This window comes from Cryptomeria japonica, chromosome 7 (assembly GCF_030272615.1).
Source record: "Cryptomeria japonica chromosome 7, Sugi_1.0, whole genome shotgun sequence".
Classification (NCBI taxonomy): Eukaryota; Viridiplantae; Streptophyta; class Pinopsida; order Cupressales; family Cupressaceae; genus Cryptomeria; species Cryptomeria japonica.
The window spans coordinates 273822016-273833884 of NC_081411.1; positions in this window are offsets into that span (position 1 = coordinate 273822016).

Genomic DNA, 11869 nt, shown 5'->3' on the forward strand with positions numbered 1-11869 from the left:
TGAGGAAGTGGAGCCTATGGGCTATGAGGTAATGAATGATATGTTGGAAGGATATGCCTCTACCCTTATTGCCTCACCGCTTGATCCAAAGGCTAAAAGAACCAACACCTACCTTGAAAGGATAACACCGGTTGAGGAACCCTCAGCAAAGAAAGGAAAAGAACCTTCAGTGAAGAAGGCAAAAATAGTGCCTTCAGCATCGACACCAACTACTATAGCTAGTCCTGCAGTGACCAAGCGGTCACCGGCTAAAAAGAAACCTGAAGCAACACCTACTAAAGTGTTTGAGAGAAAGAGGAAGACAAGGAATACCTCTCCAAACTCAGAAGAAATTGTGTCTAAGGAAAAACCAAAGAAAACATGTGAAACAAAGAAAAAGACAAAGAATGAATTGGCATCATCAACACCGATAAATATTGATATCTCCTCCTACAAACCTTTGACACATTGTCAAAGAAATATCAAAAACATTAGGAGAAAAGTGGTGAATGATTTGATTGATTATTTTGATGACTTTAATGATGATGAAAAGGAAGTGCTTGAAAAAGAAATAATTCAGTATTTATGTGTTAATGACCGGTCGCCTTCATAAATTAGATCTGAGACACCAGATTCTTTGTATAAATCCTTAGACAATAAATGGCACATTGCCATAGAGCAGGAATAGGAAATGAGAGAAAAAGTTTTTGCTGAACATTTTCCCGATGTATCAAATTCGGAATTGTTTGAAGTAATAGAATTGTTTGAAGTAATGAACAAATACAATGGCCTCTTCTTCATGAGAAGAAGAAGACTCCTATTACTAGAAGGGAAGGGTAAAGAAATGCTTAAGAATACACACACCCTTTCTCTAGAAGCTCTGAAGATGCATAAAGTGACTGAAGCCAATAGGAAGGTTGATCAAGAATCGACAATAACTAAACTGGATGAAGTGTTTGATGATGAAGGAAATCTAGTTGCTGAACTGATCGACACTATTGATGTCGATGCTCTGGATGGAGAAGAAGCTATTCAGGTTACACCATCAGAAGTTATAGGATAGGAGAAGCATGTAGAAAAGGAAGTAAAGCTAAAGGATATAGAGGACAAAAAGGAGGAAGCAAAGAAGCAAGAGGAGAAGAAGAAGAAAGATGAAGAGGAGAAGAAGAAGAAGGATGAAGTGGAGAAGAAGAAAAAGGAAGAAGATGAGGAGAAATGAAAACAAGAAGAAAAGAAAAAAGAAGAACAAAAGAAAAGAAAAGAAGAGGAAGAAGAGAAAAAGAAACAAGAAGAAAGAGGAAGAGAATGTGAAAAAGAGAAAGGAAGAGGAGAAGTGGAAGGAAATAGAGAAAAGGAAGAAGGAAGAGGAAGAGAAGGAAGAGGAAAAGAGAAGAGAAGAGGAAAAGAAGAAAACAGAGGAAGACAAGGTAGGAGAAGCAGCAAAAAGCATGCAGATGGAGACACCTAAGGCAACCGGTACTCAGGCCAAACTAGCTGACCTTACCTATTCTATTGACCTCCAGTCTGCAAGTGAAATGGAGCTACTGCAAAGAATCAAGGTTGCTCAAGAATACCTTGAGGTGTTAAGGAGAAAGGAGGAAGATGTGATCCAAGTTGCAGTGGACACTCTTACCAGTTTGTTACCTGGTACAAACCTCCCCAGTACCGACTCATCATTGGCACAACTAAAGCTCCTATGCATAGTAGTAGATGATCAAGTGCAGAGCTTAGAAGAGGTAGTAGAGGAAAATGCTAAGAAAGAGCATCAAAAGGCTCTAAATATTGCTCTGGTGAAGAAGTTAAATGGGCTCTGGACTGAACTCTAAAAGTACAAAAAGATATAAGGGATGCTCTGGATGAGGGGAATCTTCTACTTAGCAAGATTTTCCAACCCCATCTATTCTATGATGATGTGCTTGCACAAAAGCAAAAGCTTCTATCTAACTTGCATTCCTACATGAGCACATTCAAGCCACCTTATGACTCCTTTATAGCCTATGGGCAAACCATTCATCAGTTTCACATCCAGACAACAAAAATGGAGCATGAGATCAGCACCTGGTCTCAAGATTTGTAGGACCTACAACTGGTTCTCCTCCCACATCTGCAAATTCTTCAGAAGTGCTATCTAAATTTGGATGCCTTAACAGTGACATAGGAGATGAGCACAATTGATGCCATGGAAGAACAGGTCTCCCAGATGCAGACAAAGAAAGAAGTAGCCACCTCCCTACTTGATTCCTGGTCTTTATCTATGAAACAATTCTTACAGGATTGACAAGTTTTATTCCTTATTATCATAAACTTTTATTATTTCAATACCAAATGGAAATAGGGGTTGTTCAACTGTACTTTGTCATTGTTGGCAAATGGGGAGAAGTATTCTAAGAGGGAGAAGTATCTGGTATTTAAAATTTTGATGTATGCTCTGATATCTCTATGTGCAAAATAGTTATACATTGTATTGTTAAAGGGATAGTGTATATGCTTAGGGGGAGCAATTTTGCTAATGGCATGATTTTGTTCTAAAACACTTAGATGTCAAAATTTTATTTTCCTAAGTGTTGCCATCAATGCCAAAGGGGGAGATTGTTGGCATTTTTTATGTTTATGATGTGATTGTCATTGATGGACACACACTTGCATTGAGATCATTTTTGTATGTATGAGTTATACTCAACCTCCAATTGTTCCAATTGGTATGATGCATTATAGTCCTTAGACTATTGGTGTTTTGTAGAAAGTGTTTACCAATCTGAAGTGGTATGTAGACCCCAAGCGGTTCAAGGATCTCAAGTGGTACGAAGGACCAAAGCGGCAGAACACATATTTCCCAGTCTTCAATTTTGTCAAACCAACAACCAGCATTTTGCTTGAACTGGTATTTTGTATGAATTGGTAATACTCTGTGATGAGTTACCAACTGGCATTTTGTGATGAGTTACCATCCACCGATTGTTTGATGGTGATGACACTTTAATGGTGCTTTTTGTGTCATGTTACCAGGTATGTCCAGGTTCATTGAACTTAGGGAATTGGATTGTAATCCTATTGGACCGACATGAAATCAAATTCCTTTATAAGGACATCATGTCTAGGGTTTTAGGTTGTTGTTGTAGTTGATATTGTTGCTAGGGTTTAAGGTGGTTGAGTAGTCAGAGAGAGTATGAATGTATAGAAGACTGAATTAATGCTGGAATGCATTAGGAATGAGCTATCAAGGATCTAACCAAGCAATCTGTGCTATTTGCTAGATCACTCACTTGTTGATTACTCACATCTTCGACAAGTTCGTAGCCCTTAACCGGGTAGGCCCAAAAGCCTTTTGTAAATCCTCTAACAAGGTGGTTCACATCTGTGGATCTAAAATCCTCTAGCATGGTAGTCTTTAATCAGACTTATCTCCTAACAGAGACTGAGATTCCTAATAGGATCTATTTTGGTAAAGAACATTGTAAGACCTTAACTGGTCTTGTTCCTATTCTGTAGATAGTTGCTTGTGAGTTCCATCGCACCGTGGTTTTTCCCTTTTGGGTTTCCATGTCAAATCTCTTGTGTTATGGTGTTTGTGCTTTTGTGGGTGAATGCATTATTAGCTATTTGGTTTGCATGTGTGTTAACCAGTTTGTCTGCTAAACTGTTTTACCGGTTTACTGTTAGTCTTGCAAAGTGTTTAAGTGCAAAGATTTTTGGCATACTAATTCACCCCCCCACCTCTTAGTATTCATCATTATCTTCAATACCACACAATTTTTAACTAGATTTGGGTATACATTTTTCTATGATCATTATATCATCTCTTTTACAATATTACAAGTCTTATAGATACAAAAGAAAAACATGTCAACCTAGAGACCTAATAACAACATTTCTACTTTTGTTTTTCAATAAAAAGAAGATTGTTGGAGATTTGTGGCCCTTAAAATAGAAGATTTATATTTGAAAATGAAAGCAATGGATCACATGTTGATGAAAACATCCATTCTTGGTGCTTGAACCACTTGCTAGGACAAAAAATGTTACAAAACTTCAAAATATTAAAATTTAAGTCATATGTTGCTCTAGATTCTAATTGTTATGGACTAATGATTGGTTGAAATAAAAATATGCAAAATCTATATATTTCTCTTCCTAAGAGACATACATCCTCTTAAAGGGCCATTGAAAAACTTGTATTTTAAATATCTCCTCATTATGTGCTACATATTTTGCATCCAAAATTGTCCTCATTTCTTTATTGAAACTATCAAAAGTTAGCTCTATGGAAAATAAAATCATCAATGTAGTGTTGTGCCTTCTCATATCCAATTCTTCATTTACAAATATGATACAAGATTAGGTCCTATTTTACCAAAATCAGCCTTCTATTGCTCCAAGGTTTTACCAAAACCGTACTCAACTTTAATTCTTGGCATCACCTTCTTTTCAATTAATTCCATTGATCCAAGCTTGTCCTTCAATTTCTTATTAATATTTAGCATATAGTCAACCACCTCTTCAAGAATCACCATCATTTTATTGGTTGCCTTTTCCTCTACAAGAGTAGCTTCAAGATTAAATTTTGACACTTTGAAAAGTTGACTTGTAGAGTAGGAGTATCTAAAACTTGTTTTATTATTATCACTTCTTCGAACTCCTCAATGTTTTTTTTAGTAATGAAATCACTAGGATTTTTATATTGGCCCTAGCTTGAGGTGAGGCCATAAACTGGGGACCTCATCCTTGGAATTAACACTCAACCATCCTCCTTTTACCTTGCATTAATACCTAGCCAACCATTTCTCCTCTTGTCTCTCCTCCACCACTAGCATGTCCTCCAACACATCTTCCTCCTCTTGCGTGTCCACCTTACTTCTCTTGCTACTAGAAAAACAACCACATTAAGAGCCCATAATCATTATGAACACTGTGTGAGCCAAGAAGAGATTTGAAACTTGGTTGCACCATTAAAAATGCAACCACATAAACATCACACTACAGTATGAATCCCAACCCCTCAATGGTATTAATAACTTTTGGCTTCTTTGTATTTGTTAGAGTGGAGGGCTTAATTGACCCATAGATAGGATTAAGTTACACTCATTGGTTAGGTCTAACTTAACCTTTACATTAGAGATTAATTTTACTTTTGAGGTTAGACACTTTTTTGACTCACCACATGTGCACACATTAGGTTAGAGACTTTTCCATCTCACCTCATTAGAAGTTTGAGATATTCCCTCCTTACCTCATGGGAGGTTGCAAACATTTGTCTATCACCCTCCACATGTGAGCACATATGAGGGTTAGGAATAGTAGGTTTGCACCTTCTCACTTCACACCCATATTGTATATAATTGGGTATTTTCATTTGCTAATGTAATGCAAATTTTATCTTTTGGCTTATTTTATGTTTATGATTGTTATTTGGCATATTTTTTGTCTATAACTGTGTTGGTGATTATTTGGTTGTTTTCCTTAAGTCTTGCTCCTCCAACATGATATCAGAGCCATAGGAACACCCGTCATTGTAGTTATTTGGTGTTTCCAAATACTCTTTTAGTTCTCTCATTTCATCAAATTCATTAAATTTCAATATTTTTTTGCTAATTTTTTTGTTGTACAAAAAATTGTAAGAATTTGATTTCTTTTAAGAAGATGCCCATTTTCCCTTTGCTAATTTGTAGATTTCAATTTTATTGGTGATTAAGTCAGCTATCTGTTGGTGTTCTACAATAGCTCTATTGGCAATTGACACTCTATTGGTTAGTTTCACTATGTTGTCATTGATAGCAACATGATTTTGTGTTCCGGGTTCATATGATGTATCGATAGGCATTTTAAAGATTCTACACCGACACCAACATGTCAGAAGGATTTATTTGGTCACCGACAATGTAGACCGACATGGTATAGAAAAGGTTATTGGTATTGGAGGCTGAAATATCTTGGATCCGGCTTCGGCAATTTTTTTTAATGTTTATACTTTTGTGATATCTAGCTGTCATGTAATTTGATATTGTATATATCTTTGAAAGCTAACATAAGGCATAAATTTGTATAGGGTATATAGAGAAATTTGATTAGATCATTTTGATATATAGAGAGGTAGACATAATATAGATGTAATGGAATGAATATGCAAATGTAATTATTTAGAGAGATTATGTATGTGAGGAATTTATTGTAAGGGTTGTTTTGGTAAAGGTGTTTAGGGTTTCAACCAGAATAGATAGAGCTTAATCTGGAACTATATTTTGGCATAGAAGATGCTATCTTAGTAGTTCACACTTCTATAAATTGTTGTTTGGAATTTTATGTAGTTAGTTGTGATTGAGCAATATGCTCTAGGCTGTAAGCCTTCCTGCAAGTGCAGGCCCATCATATATTGTAATATCTCTTCATATGGCCAGTGGATTGATATTGTGGGTCACAAACCACCATGGTTTTTCCTCATTGAGGTTTTCCACATATAAGTATTTGTGTTATGGTTCTCATTTTTATGTGTTTGGCTTATTAGTTTCTTTACTTCTTTCAATTCTATTTATACTGGTATACTGATTGGTGTACGAATGTTTTATAAAGGCTAAAATCTATGATCTTGGTATAACACTAATTCACCCCCCCTCTCAGTGTTATTGGTTTCCAACAATTAGTATCAAATTTTTGTGCCTCAAAGGAAGTTTAACAGCTTGAGGAATATCTTGAAACTGGAATAATTGAATATGGCTTTGGAGAAGTAGCTTGAGATGACACTTGAAGATTATGATGCTGAAAGGTTCAAGAACTTAAAGATACAAGATGAATTGAATTTTTCTAAGGAATTCATTGTTGTCCTACAAAAGAAGCTATCATTTATTCAAGATAGGAGGAAGGAACTTTTGCAAAATCAAGATGATGAGGAGAAAATTGCACTTAAGGAGCAATGTCAGAAATTGAGTCAGGACAACATGGTTATGAAGAATGAAATGCAAGTTATAACTACGAGGATGTCTAGGGATATTGAAGATAGAAAGAAAAAGGAATAAAATCGTGTTGTATCCTTGAAGAACAAGTTTGAAGAATGTGGTAGGTTGGTTCATGAAAATGATATGTTGAGAACTGATTTGGTACAATTCCCAAAGTAATGAGCAAGAGCTTGAGAGACAAATGATAATACTAAGAGAAGATTTAAATTTAACTACTACAAGTGAGTACAAAGAAAAATTCAAGATCAGCTCAGCATAGCTTGATGAGTTATTGAAGAGTCAAAGGCAAATTGGAGAATCTAGTGGACTTGGATTTGAGCAAGGACAAAGTTCTGGTACTGGCAATGAAGATAAAAACCATAAGGCACTGGTAAGGCAATTCAATGCTTATAAATTCAATGGTAGATGTTTTATTTGCAATAGATTTGGTCACATGGCTAGGCAATGTATAAGCAGAGTAAATCAGAACCTTGATTCTGCTCTCGGTAAATGTACTAAATGCAATAAAATTGGTCATAAGATAGAATATTGCAGAATGAATGTAAAATGCTATGCTTGTGAAAAATTTGGGCATATGGCTAATCAGTGCATGTCAAGCAATTTCACCAATTTTAGCAAAGCAATTCAAAAGAAAAATGTTACATGTTATGTAGTTAGACATATTGCTAAGTTCTGTAGAAGAAAAAATCCATCGGTTAGTAATGGAGGATCAGATGAAAAAGGAAAAGAGAAGGTTAGTGAGATCTGACAAGATCATACTCAAAGATGGGTTAGGAAGACTGAATAACAATCATTAGATGGGAATGTCCCAGTTACTTATCTGGCAGAAGAGCTTTCTCCTGCACTGGTAGTGAGCTCATCCGGTAACTAAGGCAGATGCCTTAGGGGTAGGCAAAATTCATGAAGATGCTGCATATGCCCCTGGAAGAGGTTCTAGAAGATGTTCTAGACTTTGGAGAGGATTATCTAGCATGGATATGTTCTGAGCGAGATCTGGTATCTTCCACTGGCAGTTATTTATGTCAATGAACGATTAAGGTTTTATCTTGAAGGATAAAAGGTTGAATACACTTCATTGTTAATCACCTTGCATTTAGAGCAACTGAGTGCGATCAGAGGCTATTTCGAGGCAATGAAATTTCTTCTTCAACAATTTCACTGACATCTGGAAGAATTTGTTGAAGGTTTTCACCGAGAGTGAGCAAAGGTATTTATCTTTAAACATGGAAGTGGGATCATTTTCTATTCCTATTTTTGTTACAAACCCAACTATTGTGGAGGTCAAGGACCGCCCCAAGCCAATTTTCAAATGGTGTCCAAATGTGGCTACCTAGGAAGATTTGGTTGGAGCATTTTCTCACATTTTGAAGGGAGTTGTGTATGTAGAGGATGTTAGGGCATACATCCACTATCATATAGAGGACTTAGGAACTTCAAAGATCAAGGGAATGTTTATGAGTGAACTAATGGAAGAATCTACAAATATTAAATTGACATATAAACATATTGAATAACTAGGGTTTACAAACATTCTGGATATTACAGAGTTTGGGGATGAGATAATTAGATATGTACTAAGCAGAGTACATGGGGAATTCATATGGATGGATAGACCTTTCAAAATTACTAAGGAAGCCATCCAAGCAATTACTGGTTTGTCATCGATAGGGAAACATCCAGATAAGAAAGTTTCAAATGACTTCATGAGGAAGATCATTGGCCCTAGATCTGACAAGAGATCCATGAAAGTGAGCACCATCACCGACACCGACATCAAATTTGTAAGCATGATTATCAGATATGTTGGTATTATGGATGTGTTGCATTGGTTTTGTCATTGATGTCAACAATTATCAACACTTATCCTTTTGGAGATCTTTGGTAATGTCCACTGGCAAAGTTCAGTGACTTATGCATAGTCACCAGTATATTGTTCACTGACAGGTTATATTGTTCACCAGAACTAAGGATGACTTGTTATCATCTAGATATCACTTGGTTATGTCAAAGACATGGTTTGGACACTTGGTTATGGTATTTTGGTTATTGGTCTAATCAGGTTGACATATTTGTTGTTACTAGCAAATTAATCTAGGTAATGGACTGACATGCATTATCTATTCCAAATCAGCACGACACGTTATGGAGATGATTTAATCAATTGGATATTGTTGTAGTTGTATTGAGCTGACATGATGCATGGCATCTTTACTTATCTGTAATTGATTTAATTGTAATATTCTTAATTAGCTGACCTACAGATTTGGTCTTAGGTTTTGGTATATATGTAAGATCTCATTTGTGAGATGATGGAAGTAAGGAAGATATAGAATAGAGAGATGGTATATGGTTATGGTATTGTAACATGGTATGTGCAAATATTGAAGATCATATGAGCAGACCATAGAGAAGGTTCAAGGAAGGTTTGAAGGTGATTATCAGAGCTTAACTAGTACTGAATCTAGCATTGGAGATGCTACTTTGAACAGTACATTATCATTAGATTTAATCATGAAATTGTAGTTAGTGTGACTCATATTTTGTGATTGAGTAGTGAGCTCTAGGTGGTTGGCCTTTCTGCATGTGCAAACCCCATTTGTATACACATACTATCTGTAGTAGTATCATCTGATTGTGGGTAAAGTTTCCCACCGTGGTTTTTCCCCTTATAGGTTTTCCACGTACAAATCTCTATGTTATGTGTTGTGGATGTTGTTTCTCTTTCTATTATATGCATTGAGTTTCACTGGTATTAATATTAACTGCTAAACTGTCTACCAACATTAAGTTTAGTTTACCAGTATTAAGTATCCAGTTTGATTAAGTTATATTTGGGTTGAAATTAATTGACAACTAATTCACCCCCCCCCCCTCCCTCTCAGTTGCCTCCAGGTCCTAACAATTGGTATCAGAGCTTGTTGTTCTCAAATTTTGATTTCCCAAATCCCCTCTATAAGAAAATTCAAAGCCTCTCTCACATATGGAGAGGACAACAAGAAAATAGAACTCCAAAATAACATATAACAAGGTGTCTACAAAACCTTCTACACTTTAAGCTTATCCTAAGATTAGGTGGGTATACCTTTTGTGAATACTTTCACAATTCAACACAAGATCCATAGTAAAACCAATGCTTAAAAAAACCTATGAACCTCATCACCTCAATAAAACTAAAATATTAAAGAAAACTTGTGCTCATTTTCAGTCTTGATTCCAAGAAAGATAGAAAGAATTCCACAACTGATATCAGTGCCTCATCTAGGCTATAGAGTCAAATTAAACAAGAGTTCCAAATCTGAACTTCCCATACATTTCATCACTTCGGCTTTCATTAACCCTATACATGCCTGACATATATATAAGTTCTTTCCCTTTAAACTAACGTTTATCAAATTTAAAGCAGCAAATAGTTGATTTACTGATAGAGATATTTCACGCATATTTAATTCCTCTCCTCAAGAGAAAATCCAAAAACATATCTATAAGATTACCTCACAATCCATATTCAATCGAATAACCCTAAATTATTCAAATGAAACCAACAAACTAATGAATGCACACCAGAAGACAATGAAGATTTAGGTCTAAAAAATCTTTGAACTGTATATTAATATTCATTTTTGAAAAATCTTACATAACTCAAGGTAATTTCGAAATAACAAGAAAACCGTAGATATATTTCAGCAGAGTTTCTTTACAATTTCTTGTGATGATCTATCCTTAAGTCCTAGTATCCATTTATAGTAATATAGATGCAAAACAAGCTTCGGACTTTCCTAAGAATAGTTTGTTACAACTGCAAGTTTCTTTAAAAAGAAGTTACAAGTCATTTTCAATCCTAGTGGCTTTTAAGTTTGTTATTCCACTACAACATCTTCTTGAACCTCCACTTCTTGCACCATGTATTTTCTTTTCCACTCTTAGAACATGTCATCACCTAGCCATGAGAAGCTAACAATTTTCCTCTTCATTTTATCCAACCTTTTCCATGTGTTTCTTATTTTCTTAACCTGTGACTCCAAAAAACCATAATGTGACTTTATCTTCTCAATTTCTTCAATTGTCCGGATAAATAGAGATGTGTCATCTATATTGATGACTTCATTTATCCTCTGGGACAAGCTATCTCCTAGCTCATCAAGCCACACCTTTTTATCCTTCAACTGATTTGGACTAACAAAACCCCCATGAAATAGTTCAAACTTATGTTCAGCATATTCCTTCCTATACAAGTTAGCCTTTCTCTCTACACCAACTCTTCCTTCTGCTAACTTAGTCATGCCTTTTACTAACTCACAAGTGGATTTGATATTGGCATCAGCCTCTGCCTCTTCATGAGATGAATACATAAGTTCCAACTCCACTTCCCTAGGCATCCACTTATTCAAAATTGGCTCCATAGTAGCCTTATCTTCTTTCAAATCAGTCAATATGTGTAGGTCCCGGGGACAACTGAGAGGGGGGGGGGGTGAATCAGTTGTCTAATAAATTCAAACCAAAATCTTATTAACCAACTTAATGCTTAGTACTGGTAAGATAGTTAAGTATGCCGGTAAATAGTGTTAATAGAAAATTGCTATACCGGTAAGAATTAATGCATGAAACATAAACATAAAGTCATCCACAACACATGACACAAATATTTGTATGTGGAAACTCTGTAAGGGGAAAAACCATGGTGGGAAACCTTACCCACAATTAGATGTTACTACTATAGATAGTAAGTGTACAAAGAGGGGTCTGCACATGCAGAAAGGCCAAAGGCCTAGAGCTCAATGCTTAAACACAAATGGGAGTCACAATGACTATAGTTGGATGGTTAAATCCAATGAGAATGTACTGCACAAAAGAGCATCTTCATATGCTAGATTCAGTACCAGTGTAATGCTGATATGCTTCTACAAAAACCTAACTTCACCTTCAAATGATGTCTTTGTGTATAT